Source organism: Manduca sexta, chromosome 28 (genome assembly GCF_014839805.1).
Source record: "Manduca sexta isolate Smith_Timp_Sample1 chromosome 28, JHU_Msex_v1.0, whole genome shotgun sequence".
NCBI classification, from domain to species: Eukaryota; Metazoa; Arthropoda; class Insecta; order Lepidoptera; family Sphingidae; genus Manduca; species Manduca sexta.
The window spans coordinates 2,161,380-2,180,753 of record NC_051142.1 but is presented as its reverse complement, the minus strand read 5'-3'; the positions used below and the strand labels follow the sequence as shown (position 1 = coordinate 2,180,753).

Sequence of the window (19,374 nt, the reverse complement as noted above, 5' to 3'; positions counted from 1 at the left end):
TTCTCCATTACCTCTGCACCAGGGACGTAATGTGAAAAATAAAATATTCGTAAATGTGAAAATATATTTTTTTTAAAACTTTTAATGTGACGAACAAGTCATTTACCTAATTATAAGTGCCTGTTTTTTATACAATTGGACGAGACGAGTAACCCGTTCGCCTGGTGGTCCACGACCGTTCATAATCAGCAGTTAAACCCTAACTTTGGATATCAAAAGATCTAGTTCAAATTTGCAACCCTATCCTTGTTTTGTTAATTTGTTCTAAAATTATTTAGCGTTAGGAAGAATAATATGAATACATTTCATAAAATACTTTTAGAATTTTTATAAGAGGTAGGTATTATGACAAATAATACCTGAGTTTTTTGATACTTCACGCATTTTCTCCGAAGCTGAGGCGCAACTAGTACACCCACTTTTGCTGTCTGTGTATTTCGTCCCATAATGTGATAGGGTAATCTTATCGCCATATCGGCACAATTCTTTTGATATTTTAACTGGAAAAATAGTGTTTGCACTCTAATACTTGGCAAAGTGGTAGTAACTACCCAAATTCCCATATCAAGTAATTACTTTATTGTGACAACCATCGTTGTCAGTGACTATTTAGGTTTGACTGAAGGTTCCAATTGGTTGCAAAGAAAGAAACTATTATGAAAATTGCATTAGCGCAAAGTCCTAAACTGTTAGTCATGGATGTAAACGCCAGTAAAGGTAATATTATAAATGCATCAGTAACATTGTTTATTACTATCACGACTACTGCATAACTCTAATAAAACGTTTTTGGGGGTAAACTTAGATCCCAATTACAGACAGATTTTTTTAAATATTCTACATATCAAATGCCACGCACACAAAATCACAAAACATGAACTAAAAAAAGCTAAGTTCAGACCCCTTTTCTCAGCAATATATTAATCAAGAACTTCCACATACGTTGACACTAACTACTATTAAAATAGTTCTACACACAGAACTCGCAGCAAGTCTCTCAAGCTTCAATATTAGCAGCTTGTCGTGATTGCTTAAACCTCGCTTAAACGTAGTACGACCTTTAACCGAATGCAACCCTGTCAAACCCCCGTAGCGTCGGCACAGTAAATTTGTGGGAACAGGCAGTTTGTCGGCGCACATCACGCTGCGTTGGCTTTATCTAGATGGGTCATGCATGTTCGGGCCATAACATAGACAATGGCCTGACATATTGCCTGCCATATCGACAAAAATATTACTTTTTTTAGCAATAGCGTGCCATGCACGAAGCGTTAGGCAATAGGCGGTTATTCATAAAATATACGGTAAACATAAATTGGAAACTGGGAGTTGCTGTTTGGCGTGACTGCAATGTGCAATATGGAGAAAATATTGTTAGAAATTAAATAAATAATTATAATAATATTATTAACTAAATCATATTAACTGTGTACTCTTTAATAATGTAAAAGATAGACCCTTTGTGCAAAATTTAAAGTATACAGACCTTAGCATAAAGGTGGCCCGGTTAAATTTAGCTAGACAGCCAGTCTAGTGTCAAACTAACTCAGCCATAAATCCTTAGATAAAGCTTGTCTAGCTACTAACATCAATACTTGTAGAGTATTTGGATCTATTATTATGAAAATAATATTATAAAAAACAAAGAAAATATATTATTTAAACTTCTTAAAACATAGAAAAATATTTTTTATAGCATAAGTATACAAGATAATCGGACACTTGAAATCAAGATGGCCTCCGCCGCACATAACAATCACACACAATTTCTGCCAATGTAAAAGCCCTTATTAAAGCAAAACAGCAGAATTAGAAAAAGAGAAGGCTTGTTTCGTTATTTGACAAACTTGAAACGCACCAGCATCACTTTAATGGTTGTATTCCGGTCCAGCTGACCCAACTACGGTGGAGACAAATTTGTCTACAGGGCGAATTTACCTCGATCAGTGAGTGTTTCGGTCGCGTAATCGTATTGCATGCGTGGTTTGCCCCCGCTCTGATATGCCAGTTTCGAATCTCTTAAAGTCTCAAATATTGGGTTTTTCTCCTCAATATCGGAGTCTATAATTTGTGCCCCATAGAGTCATGCCCTATCTTATCTTGGGATGGAACTCACACGGCGAGTAATGAGTATCCTGGTTACTTCTCTGCCTACTTCTCCAGGGATAAAAGCATGATATAGTTTTTTTCTGTGACTGCCATTTCAACTCGTGTGACAATTACTTTCATTATACGCCCTTAACATTGACCTAAAAACAGCGCATCAACGCGTAAACGACCCGAACGAATGTTAATTAAATTCAGTATACAACACATTCACAAAACGATGCTGATAAAACTAAAAGAGGGATAGAGACGATTTTTAAATACAATACGATTAATCGTATAAGTGAGTATGAATTTCTGGAAATTCAAGTAATCCATACTTTTAATGATTTTTTATGTTCACGCCATTGTTAGACATTGAAATAAAACTATTTTTCAGGATTTTATCGCGAATTTTAATAATACATATTTATAATATACATTCGAAAATCTGTCTGTCTGCCCGTATGTTACGTTTTCACGGTTAAACCACTGAAACTATTTAAAAGAATGTACTAAGTAACCTTAAACCTTAAGATAAGTACATAGGCTAAATTTTATTTCCAAAAAGTATATAGTTTTTACTTTTGTCGCGGAAAACTAAATCACGCGGGCGACGCAATAAATAAAACCACATATTCGTCATTAGCATTGCTCATATTGTACCAAAAATCATCTATGAATAACCGAATATTATCACCGAAAATCCCGATCCTGTCAATTTTACTTTTTTAATTTTATGACCATTTAGTAGTTTAGTGCGAATATGGTGTCATCGTGAGTATATTTCTATATGAAAGAACAAATAATTTTGGTCGCCTTTGTGTATATGTATATTGTAATGAATTCCTTAATTTAGAAGTAATGTCATTACGGTACTCAAAATTCAAATTACTTTTATTTATTTTACACCCACGGTTCGAGTAAATTATTATAAAATGTTATTTTAAAGAAGATAAGTATGTTTGGAAATTAATGTCAAAAAGACCCTGTATAATGATTCAGGGTTATTATTACATTACCTGACACACTGCTGAGCACGGGCCGTCTCTGATACAAATAGGATTTATACCTTAGTCCACCACGATGGCCTAAAGTCCATTTAAAACTTTACATACCCTCAAAATTCTTATAGAAAACTTCTTAGGGTTCTTAGGTATGTAGATTTCCTCACGACGTTTGCCTACACCGTTAAAGCAAATATAATAAGTCACAAAGAATACATATAAACTTTAGAAATGTCTGAGATGTGTGCCCTTGGGTTTTGAACTTAAAGATATTCGTCTCGACAGTCTGTTTTACTCCCAAATATGCTATCGCTGGCTTACAAATGCATCCAATTTAAATTTTGCACGTAAGTCAAGCAATTACCTGTTAAATTCAAACTTTTAAAATTCCCACACACATACTTAACAAATATCGCCATGCAATACACACATTTCTTTATTTCTATTATATTTTTCTACCAAGATGATATCAATACGATTAATCGTGTCGTATCGCGTTGCCTTTCATTTTTCTAACCACCCATTAATGAGCGTACTTGGCGTTAACGAGCAACACTTGGTGGCGCGGAGTAGGGCAGGCTATGCGTCCAGACGCATGCTTGTTTTTGTCCGAACAAGTGTTGTAAAAACAACAACAACAATGTGTTGTGATATATGTCAACAACAGAATTTAAGGCATAGTGGAATAAATACTTCAGATATTAGTGAATTAGATACGTGTACAGTAAAGTCTGTTTTGAGGCTGAGAGTTTTTAAATGATCATAAGATAAAAGAAACTTTAAGCTTTATTCCTAAATGATAAAATATATTTTTAATTGACTCATTTTTTATAAACCTGAATATGCGTTACGATTTCTCATAAGCAACAGTAATACTATATCAATCTTTGAATTACTAAGTAATACAAAGCTTTTGGAATTTAAAAGACAAAATGTAAAATTCGAAATAACTAACAACTACTCGAGCAAAACTGCTTGACGGCGGATTAGACAATGCCTACCTGACTGGACTCTCACAAGACCTACAAACTATTAAAACCGCCCGCAACCAATTAAATTTAACCTACTAATTAGTATAATTATATTACTGAAGAACGGTTTCGCCGCAGCACGGCCGCAGTCTACTATTCCTACATACGCAGATCTATAGAAATATATTTGGCCAAAAAAAAAATCATTGCTATGAAAATCATAACTAACATACACTACTAATTCACCAGACCTTTTATTCAATTTATGAACTTATTACTGCCGAATTAGATTCTTTTTCCATGACCTCTAACCCAGTTTGAAAAAAATGTAAAGCGCTCATCACTCATAGTGACAATGGGTAACAAACGTATATTGAACGAACGCTTTTGTTCAAAATTACTGACGTTTCGCTTATCCGCGTGTGAATGGCGACACTTCACCCGTTATCGAGTATTTTTCGCGATTTTTATGAAGCTATCGCAAAATAAGCACTTTTAAACACCTAAAGCTGTCTACAAAAAGATGTCTGGCTAAGGCCGTGTTCACAAACGTTTCTTAGCTTAGCTAACAATGATGTGATAATAAAATTGTTTCTCAGTGCTTTCAGCATGACCACCGTCGTAATGCGAAGGCATAAGGGCGCTGTGATTGGTTAATATTGAAATACAATTTAACTTTAGTTGACTGTGAGATAAGCAATGCTTAAGAAAACTATGTTGCCCACACTCTGCCTTCGGGCGCCCTTTGCGTTTTCATAGTATTGTCTTTCAATACGGTGTTTGTTTAAGACTATAATAGAAGAATGCCTATGTGGTGAATGTATTCCTTTTTTAAAAATGGAAATGATTTTTATAAATCAAAATGGCAAGTTTTTTTAAAACGAACCGCGTGTAATCATGTGAATATTATAAATGATGTTGTTGTAATATTTTAAATGTTTATAAGTTGTTTGGATATTTGTTATACGTTAAGTAATAAACACCTCAAGGGATATATTTATATATAAAGCAACTGGGATAAACTTATAAGTTAGTTTTTATTTAGGAAAAGTGTAAAGTAGGACTTTTATTTCGAGAAAAAGCTTGCATGTGAATGGAGCCGTAGTATATATCGTTCGATCACTATTGCAAGGTTCTATGTTATTTTTTAATGTGCAAATTGAATTATATAGACGTCGATTAACAATACAACTGATCGAAGTATATATATCACACAATTCTAAATCTTTTTCAGTAAAAAAATCCAATAATCACGAAAGGTACCTGAATGAAGGGGAACGATGAATTCTTCTTCATCTTCGTCTTCAAAATTTTACCAGCATGAAAATTTTTAATCAAATTTTTACAAGTGTAAAAATTGCATTGGACCGTATACTAATGAGCCAGCGTCATTATATAATTCATAACTATGTTACATACACTGCTTTAATTTTTTTTAAATTTACTTAATTTGAGCTTACATAAACTTATTAAACGTAAAATGGTACAAGTCCAATTAGAAAATTACGCAGCTGTATTGGATTTGAAACCCGAAGAGCTAATTAACAGTCAACATTAATTTATATGTTTATATTTAATAACTTCGACACCACATACCCACACAAGAAACTTATTCAAATTAAAATAAATTTTGCAGATTTTATCGCGATTTTAATATCATAATTTCCTCTCGATGTTTCTAAAACTTTACAGCCTTCGTGGTCACGGGACAGACTGAGGTATTGGTCCCCAATAAAGTCAAAGTTACAATACCTAACTATATTTACAATTACACATTTTTTTTTTATTTTAGCTTTTGCCGGTCCGATCCCACACTCTAAACTCACCAATTGCGATTTCAAACTCAAAGCTTTGAGTCTAATTTACGTCAAACGTTAACTATCGTAACAAATTGCTTCGTGAACTAATTTTGCATTTGCGGTAACAAACGACAATCTATATTTTAGTGCGCCTCGGTCATTAACCAAATGTTACATCCCTAATTGTACGCGAGTCATAACGCCTGTCGCTCACTCGGCAAATGCTATCTGTCTCATTGATTTATTACTGTTCATATTTTCACATATTTATTGTTGTAATTATACATTTTATATGGCAGTTATTAAATAACGAACAATTGGAAAAACTGTAGTATCGTCAACTAAAACCTAAAATCATTCAACCTTGAACAAAATTGCTGAAGAAACAATGTCAATGATAAATAAAACTTACATCAAAAAAGTAGGAAACCGTCACGTCCAAATCGAAAACCACAAAAAGACACATAAAACAACATAGCGTACATCGTGTATCGGAACGTCAATTTATCATAACACCGGCCCAAAGGGACATTTGTTACGAAACGTCAAAACTAAAATAGAATCACTTGTTTGTGTCCAAACAGCGGCCACGTGCGCTCCATTGCGCTCACTAATCAAATCTGACGTGCCTGACTCTTATTACATACAAAAAAAAAACAAATTACTGGCCACTTTACATGCCACAAACGTTCCGCAATACCATTTGTTAAAATCAATAAAAACTGTGCGGAGTCTCTGTGATGTTTCCATATCAATTTTATTTACCGATAGGTCTTTAAATGGGACAAAGCAATTTATTCTACCAAATGACACTTCTCCACGTCGGTTTTAAACTTAGAGTAATTTGCCTGAAAATTCATGTGTCCTTTGATTAATGATATTTAAAGAAAATAGAAGCTATTGACTAAAACACACCTGAGGGAAATGTGCGAGAACGTCATCAGTGAAACCCGTCTTCATTTGCCGCCAAAATGAAATGTCATTAACACGAAAACAACCAAATGTCAATATCATATTTGGAACGAGTCACTTTTTAAAAATCGAATAGATGTCACTGGTATAAACAATATTTTATTTTTTATATCATAGATTATATTTTTTCTGAGTAAAAGTTATTGTTTAGCGTGAGGGCAGCGCGTAGGTGTCGACTAGCGCGCGAAAAGTTGTGGGTCGGACTGGAGGCGAGCGGCTCGACGAAGTGTCACATCATTCTATTGGATTTTTCTTCAACGGATCGTGTCATATGTGGGAACATCTGAGGCTATTTTTAATTGGCCCTACATTCAAAAACACGATAGTTTGCGAACCCATTAGCCGAAATTTATGAGATTTAAATGTCAACGTATTTAATAGCACGTTTATATCTTCGTTGAACATTTTTATGAAGTCTTTCTTGAACTTTTTAGTATAAAAACTAAGATTTTTCTACAGCGGGTTTTTAGCCCAAATATCAAACAATTTAATTGAAGCCTGTAATCTGTTTATAATATTGTATATCATTTCATTCTAAAATGCGATGATATTAATATTATAGATACCTATAATTTAAAAACAAATATATGACAGCTACGTTGTAATTACTAAAGCAAATTAATCCCATTCCTTCATTCAACATTGTAAGGTTGAATATCTTCAAACTATTAAATTATTCCATAAAATAAATAACTGATGATCTTACCACAGCTGCAGGATCGATGGCTGATGGTTTACTACCATACAATCACATTTCCAAAAAGATGTATCTATATGACCTCCTACAAAAACCACAGCTAAGTCCCAAACAGGTACACGGGCACTAGACGAAACTTATATGGAATGTCCGTGTTGGACACAATCCGATAGCTAGGAACTCGCTGAGTTGTAAATAAATATATCTCTACAGTATACGTCCATAAGGTTTTGTTTTGATAGAAAAGTGGTCTGTTTTGCCGTGTTCTAGAATTATAAATATAATAATAAATCTTTTGAAACTTATGTGCGCCCAATATGCACTTTTACGTTACGACTTATTTTATTTTATTCATAAATATACACGAAATAACCATTTTACATTTGAACTATTTTTGTATTTTTGAAACTGCTCAGTCATAGTCAAAATTTGCTTTATAATTTTAAAAATAAAAAAAATTACCTTCAAGCATTCCATTTTCAAAATATAATTACTGATCTGATGTTGGCAGCAATCTAAAAGCAAACGTTATGAACTTTCAGTGTCGATAAACGTGCTAAATGTGCGTAACACGGAGTTAAAACTCGTAAAGGAAAAAGGTTGGACATTTTCGAGCCGGACATGTGACTCAGACAACAAACAAACGAGTATTTTGCCAAAAATCTCCTCGTATGGAAGTCTGTTGCATTACAACCATTTCAGAAATTCTACTTCATGTGTGATTAATGTGTGTCGGCCTGTATGAACTGGAATCGATCTATAATACATTAAAGTTCTAGTTAGATTTTAAAAACATGGTTCTAGAAATTCTTTTGAAAAAAATCATATGACTACTTTTCGTAATTTTTCCAAATAGCTATATTATAGCTTTTATTGGGAAAGCGAAAGTTTCTAGATACACTTCCCATGTGTTTCCTCGGTATGCCATTGACTTTGAGACTTAAAAAAGTGTTTAATGTTCAGCACCGGATGGACTGTGCCCCTGGTATGGTCGACGTCCATGGGCGACAGTGATCACTTACCATCAGGTAGACCGTTAGCCTGTTTGCTTTCGGAGGTAAAACAATCTATACTAATATATAAAGCTGAAGAGTTTGTTTGATTGTTTGAACGCGCCAATATCAGGAACTAAAAGTTTGAATTGATAAATCTTTTAGTATTATAGCATAGCCCGTTTATTGAGGAAGGCTATAAGCTATATAACGCCACGCTATGACCAATAAAAGCCGCAAGCAAGCACATCAATGAATTTTTTGTCACTAATAATATTTTTTCGCTTCATTGTTCCTGAGTGCCGTAAGCTACTTCTTATACAGGAAATAAATCAAGCCGGTTGAGCCACAACTTAAAGCTAAAAATGGATATTAATAAGATATTTTATGGTCGAATATAAATAGGTTACAAACTAAAATGAAGATGAAACCGATCGGATAATTCAAATCGCCTATTAGATACCCAAAATATGCGGTAATTAGGCCAGTGACGTCACTAATCCGCGTTCACTAATCTAATAGTTTTGCGGCTTCTTCTATATCAATATACTTTGAACGGCGGTGAATTTCAATATCATTGGGTACTGAAATTATAATGTTTCTTTTGATCATTTGCAGCTATTTTTGTTTTATTACTGTCTGCTCTGAATAAGTTTGAACGCTTTTCTCAAACATTTAGACTATCTCTTATATGATAGGTTACGGACTAATATTGGCATTTCGTCTATTTCTACCGCTAAGCAAGGTTCAAAGTTACATTTCTACTTAAAGGATATTTTAATCATGTAATTTCTGGGTATTATATAATATCTCGTGTCAATACGTGACAGAACGATGTACAAGCAAACATATCACGCATATATTCCCGAAGGAGTTTGCTGAGGCGCAACCACAGCACCAACTTTTCAAGTATGTTCCGTCCTATGATGTGATAGGGGGCGAGCCTATCGGCATATCGCGCACAAATTCCAGACTCCGGATTCTGAGCAGAACGATGTAATATTCCATTATTCAAATTCCTCGATGCTGTTTCGGTCGAAAAGGCGTTTCGGCAGGAAACTGTCTTCGTATCATCCAGTACAATAAACGTAGGCTATATATATTCATTCCAACTAAAGCGGCCATACATCTTCGGAACTACGTCAACAAATAAAGTGAAATAGTTCGCGAAGTGAATTTATTCGCAGCGCCAGCGTCTCTCCATAGTTAAAAACACATAAAAACTGATATAATTCTCGACGGGTTACTTTAACTAATGTCGATGACCTGTTTTTGTCGAATTCAAGGACGTCCTTTAACATCGTTTCTTGTCTCGTTCGTGTTATTTGGGCTGCGCATCGTGAGAGTTGGGGTTCGATTTCCAAGACGTTGTTCGGTTAAAATTTTTGATTCCTCTGTACATACATACATATATACATAACATCACGCATTTATCCCCGAAGGGGTATGCAGAGGCGCAACTAGGGCACCCACTTTTCGCCAAGTATGTTCCATCCCATATTGTGATAGGGGGCGAGCCTATCGCCATATCGGGCACAAATTCCAAACTCCGGGCTGATACTGAGCAGAAAAACCCAAATATCACTTTGCCCAACCCGGGATTCGAACCCAAGACCTCAGAGCGCTATTGTACCGGACATGCAATACAACTACGCCACCGAGGCAGTGTGCATCTGTGGAATGTGAAAATGCGCGTTATTTACAATTTAATCTTTGCAAGGCGAAACTCCATTTTTACTTCGGCCACTGCATCAAGTTTTATTCAAAACCATCCCTAATTGTGATTTTCATTAATGAGGTACAATATATAGCATACTCATATCAGGTATTTGTAATTGTTTCTGGCCCTGAACTGTAAAAGTATTCAATTGTCCATGGTTTTACCCTGTTCTAGGGTTATAAACCTTTTTATAGAATGGAGTTAATTTTACCAGCATGTGGTCTGCGAGGAACGGAAATAGTTACAAATTGACCGGGGAATCTGCCTTTACGATTATAATGTAATGCACGGCTGTTGAGAACATGGATCGAGATGGTAAAAACCTTTGAACAGTTCAGTATATATTGTTGTTATTTTGCATGCACGCAACCACCACTCTGATGTTTCGGGTTAACATCCCAGGTGGGATAAAATTATATTTTGTTTTACCGGTAAATATCAGCCCAGAGTCTGGAATTCGTGCTCGTTATGGCGATACGCTCGCTTCCAATCACTTTATAGGGTACATAGGGAGAAAATTGAATGCACTAGGACACTAATAAAAGGTATGAGCGAGTGTTTTGTAAAGTATGATAAGTGTACATATTAGTTAAGATAGAGTTTAAATATAATAAGTTTACCAAAAAGTTTACTGTAGACTAGCAGATTAATTTCCTGGATCTTGACCCTGGAGCATCAAATATGGGCAATGCTTTATAATATATTATCTGAAATTAAACCTCTAGGAAGGATGAACGTCAGACAGACTTGTAATCGTAAAACTTAACCAAATCTTTTCGGCGCCATCATCTTGAAAATAAATATCGAACACCAAGAAATAATTACGTGAAACCTTTGACCAGGTCATAAATCAGAAATAATCTATAGATCCAAATTCTCCACCGCAGTACACCTATTTGAACATCTATGAATATCTCCAGTAAATGTATTACATACCGACGTAAGCCCAATGTCTGAAGATCCACACTAACTATCACTTCCCATAACCGCCGCAGCTCATGTTAGTCTAGACATTTTAAACTAATTTGCAATGGTAAACGGGTGTATAAAATGTACTGGGAGCTGTTATCGACGGATTTATTGTACAACTGATTCATATCCTCACGCTTGGTACCAGAGGAATTTGCGAGCTCAGGTAGGTCTTTAAGCATATGGCTGGTTGTGTATTCTGGTTGGCAGGGGCGAAGCCTCGTAGGGTGTAGTTTTCTGAAGAGTCACCCGACACAACATACACACACACAACATCACGCATTTATCCCCGAAGGGGTATGCAGAGGCGCAACCAAGGCACCCACTTTTCGCCAAGTATGTTCCGTCCCATGATGTGATAGGGGGCGAGCCTATCGCCATATCGGGCACAAATTCCAGACTCTGGGCATCAGCTGAAACTAAGCAGAAAAAGCCAAATATCACTTTGCCCGACACGAGATTTAAACCCAGGACCTCAGAGCGCTGTCTTACTGCGCACGCAGTACAACTACGCCACCGAAGCCGACACAACATATAGCTACTAGTATGTATAAATGTGGTCTACAAATCGCTCTGATAAATAGATTTTACATAAATTACAAAAGGGAATCGGGTTATATGGACCCTTCACCACTACTGGATGATATGTTGGAAGAGGTCTATTTACCCTAGTCGTCTATTACCCGCACAAAATATTTGCTATTTCAAAAAGTGAAAAAACTTATTGATAGGTATAAATATGTGTTAGCAATATAATATAATAATATAATATCAGCCCTGTATTATATACTGTCCCACTGTTGGGCACGGGCCTCCTCTACTATGAGAGGGTAATATTAGGCCTTAGTCCACCATGCTGACCCAGTGCGGATGGGTAGACTTCACATACCCTCGAAATTCCTATAGAGAACTTCTCGGGTATGCAGGTTTCTCCGAGATGTTTTCCTTCACCGTTAAAGCAAGCAATAATTCACAAAGAATAAACACATAATTTTTTAGAAAAATCAGAGGTGTGTGCCCTTGGGATTTGAACGTGCGAAATCGCCAATAAGCTATAGCAATAAAGTTAGATTATATTGATAAACATAAATTTGAATTTCGCCTCTTATCACATCATGGGACGGAATATATAGGGCGAAAAGTAGATGCAACAGTTGCGCCTTTGCCTAACCTTTCAGGAATAGAAGGTGTGTGTGTGTGTGTAAATATTATCGCAATTTAATTTTTGTTTTATAACATTTTGTTTTGATACCCACCACCTCACCTTTCTATATATTTTCCACGCAATATTTATAAACATTATGAAAAAAAATGTATACAATATTATTATTAACAGTTTTAGCTACCAATGCAAGTTATAATGCATAATTCGAATAATAGAGCACTGAGAAACATCTGCCAATCATCTAATATATTTTAATCTGTGATTAATGTAAATCATGTATGTTTTATTCTCGCAATCATATTGAACAAAAAAATACTGTTTTTTGAAACCAACTATAGCCCAAAGCACTGATTCTAAAATTTTATACTGAAATAGCAGCTTTTTCTATAAATATAAAAAACTAAAAACATTACCCGGTAAAAGTATAGGAAACTATACGAACTTATAACGGGAACATTGCAGGAAACTAGAGTTCCTCTACATTGTTCCCGCATCCCGTTCCCGCCTTCCGGTTCCTTTGGTAATCACGGGAATGACGTCACGTGTTATAGGGTATTCTGTACTAGGACTTCATAAGGCGCTGAGAGATCACTGCAGATCTATGCAACATGTGTACAATTCAAAGTCAACCTTATTCACATGACGATAAGTTCGTTTTAACCTAAATAAGAAGTAAACGAAAGCTTTTACAAGCCAATAGCATCTGTATGATTTGTGGCATAAGGTTCCCTTTTAAACACATTGAATCTATAAACTCCAAGTATCCCCAATAGATAGAAGTTACTAGGGATGTTACGGAATCCCGCCGCTGCGTGAAATTGACAAAAATATTTATTTTATTCTATAAAATGTTAATGTTTTTCGGGTTTATAGTATGTAAAAACAATAATGTAATGTATAAACAAATCGGTTGTGCTTACAAGTGAGAAGGGTAGACTAGGGGGCATTTTTAACATTATAAGAACTGAAAATATCCAATTGCATTACAGTCTGACGATTTCACCGATCACATTCAGTCAATACCGTAATACATGCAGTATTAATAAACTCAACAAGACGTCAAGTGGGTTATAAAAACTCCTGATATGTATATTATAAATAATAAACTAGCAGTCTCGATGTGTTCGTAAAGTGAAAGAAAAGTTACAAAAAGGAAACTAAAAAAAGAAACAGAACACAAATCAGCCATTTTTAAAACCCTTTTCTGTCTGTCTGTTTTTTTGTTGGAACATGTATCTCCGAAAGCACTGAATGAATTTAGATTTTCACAACTGGACAGAGTATTATAATCCGGAGCAGAATATAGCTTTGGTTCATTTAAAAAAGTTATCGTTATTTAAGATATATCCAATTAATAAAAAAAAAACTCAAATAGATCTAAGTCCACGTAGATGAAGTTCTGGGCTGGTAAATAATATTATACCTGAGAAGTTCTCTATAGGAATTTCGAAGGTGTGTGAAGTCTACCAATCCGCACTAAGCCAGCGTGGTGGACTAAGGCCTAATCCCTCTCATTAGTAGAGGAGACCCGTGCCCAACAGTAGTAGGACAGTATATAATACAGGGCTGATATTATTATTATTATATTAATATTATAAATAAGTTTTTTTGTGGAAATACATGTTTGGATGTTTGTCAGAATACAACGCAGAAAAAGTTTAACAAAATTGGATGTAATTTACTACACGGATTACCGGTGTCCGAGATTAACCATATGCTACCTTTTATCCCGGTAGTTTAATGTACATAGTGCAATTGTATAATCAATTTTTTTTAAATCTATGGCGTCGAATTGACTCTTTGAAGCGCTTATGTTCTTGAGTATTTTGTTGCTTGAAAGGCTTTTCACGCGAGCGAAGGCGCGAACAACAACTAATTATATTGAAATTAAACTAATTTTCCGGATTCTATCGCGGTTTTTTGTTTTTTATTTTTCTTCCGACGTTTCGAAGACTTTGCAGCCTTCATGGTCACGGGGGGACTGAGGTGTTGTTCATCCGCAAAGTCAAAGTTACAATATCTACCTACATTTTACAATTATACAACTTTGCGGATTACCGCGATAGAATCCGGAAAATTAGTTTAATTTTAATGTCTAGCATTCGCGTAAACATAACAAATCATTAAACTAATTATTTCATAAAAAAAAAAATAAACTACGATAATAATTAAATGCAAAATATCGACTTGATACAACACTAACAGCTTCTTTGTCGAGTCAAGACCGGAACATGGATCCCCTAATCATTTCCCGCTTCCCCCTTGCCTTGGGAATCACGGGAGTGACGTCACGTGTTAAAGGGTATTCGGTACTAGGCACACAGAAGGCACTAAGAGATCACTGTACCGCTATGCATAGTTGCAGTACAAGCGAAACTGAGCGCTATCTCTGATACACTAAGTTAGGATTTTTTATGCACGCCAATAAAAGAGTGAATAAGACCTTTATTTAGTGGGCATCTAAACTTTTATGAAGAGATAAGACTTGATTTTTGTGTGTGTTGAATGGATAAACTCAAAAAATACTTACTAATGGATGGATAACTCTAAAGTAAATAAAACATTTGAGGTCGTATAATTCATTTCCTTTTCTTCAGAATTAATTGATCGTAATTATTTTATTTTTAAATAGCCCTAAAACTCTATAAAAATTGTCTATACCAATCATTTAGTAGGTATGTAAGCCGCAAGTGGAATTATCCGGTTATAATAATAATGTTTTTGAACTTGTTGAATATTGTGTCTCAACCAGCTGACATCTAAGGATGGCGGAGAGTAGGTATTTTGTGTTTTTTTTTAGCGTAGAACCAGGTCTTCGTATAAAAGATATCTCCAGCTAATAGACAATAATACTTTGGGATTAGGACAAGGACGAAAAAAGGAATATCTGGGCCACTGGAAACATCACTTATCTTAAGAACTGGTGTGCATTTTGCTGTTGGTAAGATATATTTTATATCCGCCCGGAAAGCGACCACCGTAAACAAGGTGTTAAAGGGTGAATATTTGAAAATAGACATATTCGGTGTTCCTAAAATAAATTCAAATATTGCTCCTAATCGCGATCTTTATCGATTCGATGTAAAGTTTATCGTATTTATATACTATATAAATTAAAGGCACAGTCTGTAAATCGATATTCAGGTCGGAATTGGATTTGAAAAATGTTCACGAATAGCAATGAGAAATGACACATATGGTAATTAGTATTTGAAAAATGGTAATTAATATTTGCTAAATGGTAATTATAATAGGTGGTTGGTAGGTAATAAGTAAATAAATAAACACCGTTAAAATTATATAATATATTATATTTATGAATTATATATAAGTCTCTAATATATAAAGATTGAAAACAAACATATCTACTCATTGCCAACATTATAATATATAATAATTGTAACGCAACATGATTAACCGATTTTGCTCTTAATAATCAACAGAGTTTGGTCAGCAAAATAAATACATCTAACAAAACAACAGTCTTGTTTAATTATTACAATAATATTATATTTTAAAATCAACAGAAATGAGAAAATCCATTATAAAAATGCGTTAAACATTGATCTTGACTTAATTCTTCAAGGAAATAATGCTAAAATGATACAATATGTCGAATGTCGACGGACCACCTGATATTCAGAGGGACTATTTGCTTTGGGTGTTTGGAATGAATTGTAGACATACTAAGTATGTCGGAAAATTACAATGTGATAGCAAAAATGAATCTACTAATACTATGAATAAAGAAACTATTATTGATGAGTTGGGTTAGTGAAACTCTTGTGCTAGACGATCTGTCAGAAGACCCTGGATGTCCTGTTGTTCAAAAATATTATGAATCTGATTCTAATTCAAGTTTAAATATCTTTTAACTTGCTATGTTATAATTTATCAGTTTATCTCATAACCTTAATTAAGAAATACATTTACATGCGACTTGTTCAAAATATTATTTTTAGTTGATTTTTAGTTTTCATATAACAATTCCGATAGATGTAAAATCTTTTCAACATTTCTTTCTTTGCAGTCTTCTAGCTCTTGGTGTTAATTCTTAAGCTGATAATATTTTTTCTGTGCTCTTCGTTTTTTTATCGTTATTTTTCTTTCTGTTTTTCCTGGGCGTATAATAATAGGATCAGCTTTAATTTTTGTGTATCTACTTCTAAGGACAATTCTCAAGTGTTTTGCTTATACTTCTTGATTAGATTTTTTTATTCCCAGGCATCTTTAAATTCAAAAACAGTGAGATGGTAAGCGATACGATCACCCATAAACAGTAGCAAGTCTACCTGGAATTTTAAATTACAACGTACTGTGTGATACTTCACTGCGGTTGTCATCCTGAGAAATCATAAGGCATTAAGTCTCAAGATGCCCTGTAATAACATTGTTTACAATTTTCTTCGAACTGACACACAACAGTGCATGCACACTGTTTCCTGGCAGCAGAAATAGACACTCAAGAGAGCTACCTTCATTTTATCTAAAACTTCTATTGACTGGTGGTAAGTCTCTCATATGTGAGAGTCCGCCTGGTTAGGTACCACGGCAATGTCTATTGCTGCCGCCAAGCAGCAGTGTGTAGTCACTGTTGTGTTTCGGTTTGAAGGACATTGTAGCCAGTGTAACTGCTGGACATACTAAGACTTAACATCTCTTGTCTCAGGATAGCGAGCGCAGTGGAATACCAAACTATACTTTGTAATTTAAGGTGTTGGATGGTGTTTCTGCTGTTTATAGGCTGTCGTATCGCTTACCATCAGGCGAATGGAGGGCTCGTCTCTTCATTCAAAGCTAATAAAATAAAAAAAACTATTAGTGAACTCTCCTAATATAAGAATTTATTAAACCATTAATTGCATAACTCGTTATACTATTATTTTCTTTTTAGGGATCAAATAACGTTTATAGTCTTAAGTTTATATAAACAAAGTATAAAATACGATAATAATACATTTTTGTTTACTTCAACTTTACGCAATACTAATTACAATTTGTTATTGCCAATTACCATTTACCAAAATTCAAACGGTAAACACGGTAATTATAACGACGGCAAGTAGTTTTTGCTACATTTTATTTTATAAAACATTCTTTATACTACTTTATAATTTAAGAAACCATAAAACGGGACAGTTTTTTATGACGATAATTATAGTTAATCCAAATTGTAAATAAGCAACACAGACTTACCACAGCAAGCTCAAACGGAAATGAGAAAAAATTGTGACAAACGCTTTTTTTTGACGATAAATACGAGCTGCAGCTGCCGTATAACAAAATCTTCATGTGTAATCTGCTTGAGTCGCGAGAGGAAACTCAGCTCTAGCCGTAGAATAAACCAAACAGGCACCGACACGTTCCGTTTAAGTTTTAACACTATGACTATTTCAACAAATGGTAGGTAGAATAATGTGTTGGGACAAATTTCGAAGTGGTTAAAAATAATATTAAAGTGTTCTTTATAGTTTGTAATTTGGGTAGCTTGTAGAGTATGTATTCTATTATCTGAATAGTTTAAAAAAAATACGATCTTCAAAAGGTTTTACTACTTTTCGCACATTTATTTCTAAAATTTGGAAACTGTGACACGGATGGTAATTAGATTTAAGGCATGTTTTTGAGGATAGCTTTTCTATTTATTACAATACGGATATGTTTTCCACATGCACATATAGACCAGGAACCAAGCTTTAGGAAAAATAAAAAAAAACATTTAATAATATTTGTCTAGGTAGTTATTTGCTTAGAGCCGCGTAATATGCACATGTCAAATATTCACCCTAAAACCCGTCATAGTAGCACACGTCAGTGTGTTTAGTTCCGGAATCAACCTGGTTCCAACTTCCAAATAAGCCCGGGTAGTTATGTCGACTGGCGAGGAATTAACCATTCTTCAACCAAATATTTGGTCAGTCCACTTACAATTATTTTATTCCTCCATTGGTTCATTCCCCGCAAGTCAACACAATTATACCGACTTGTTTCGAATTTGGAACCAAGTTGATCCCGTAACGTGACAGTGATATGGGCCACTATGGCGAGGAATTCTTCTAGTTGTATACTCTATGGAAGTTAGAAGAATACAACTATACTTAATGCTGCATGCTACTCATCCGTTCTGTATAAAAAACTACATTCAAGTGTTTTAAATCGATATTTTATAATGTATATTATTTTTATATTTTTATGACCAACTCTATTCGTAACTCTACTTCTAGTGTGCACCAGCAAACTTTAAAATCTCTACTGATGTTGCTGGATCTATATTGTACAAAAGGTAATTAATTCGCGCCAAACACGCACGGAACACGCTCGGCGCCCCAAGTGGCGTGTTTCCCCTCGGCTTGAGAATCGCGGGCGTGACGTCACGTGTTAAAGGGCATTCATTACTAGGACATCAGAAGGCGAGAAGAGATTATTGCAACAAAGAATGCACAGTGACACTCAAAACTAAATGCTACACTGAAGGAAATAAGATCCAGTAGGCGGCAGTAGTGCACAGGATATACGTCTACAAGCGAAATGCATCCTTATTTCAAGTGCATATGACATACTCTCAGTTGCATCTATTACTCGCATAATGTTAAGTTGTGAGCACAATACACCCTATCAAAACCCACCCTTAAGTAATTTTTAGTGTTTCGTACGTCAAAAGGATAGCGATCCTTGGTAATCCTATAAACATATAGGATCACCATGCTGTCCATCTGTTTGTCTGACAAGAAACTTTTTTTCAGGAACGCTTAGTGATGTCAAGTAGAAATTTATATTAAATACTTTGTTTTAAGGTCTATTTCAGCTTGATTAAACCAAACTTGTCATACTAATATTTTCGCATATGCGACTTTACAAGGCAATCATAACCCACAGGATTCTTCCAGTTAACATAGAATGACGTAATTTAGCACAAAGCTATATTTAATTTACTTTAATATTAACTCATTATTTGCGATTGGTAAAATAACCGTGTTAAGAGATCGAATGGAAAGTT

At 34.8% G+C, this 19,374-nt stretch overlaps 1 long non-coding RNA gene across 1 annotated transcript in view; it reads right to left on the bottom strand.

Moving 5' to 3' along the window:
• Positions 1-7,022, bottom strand: part of LOC119190982 — a 35,413-nt gene extending 28,391 nt beyond the window's left edge. The window contains exon 1 of the long non-coding RNA XR_005113324.1: positions 6,778-7,022. This is a non-coding gene — a long non-coding RNA (uncharacterized LOC119190982). The remainder of the gene's footprint in view (positions 1-6,777) is intronic.
• Positions 7,023-19,374: the final 12,352 nt, after the last annotated feature.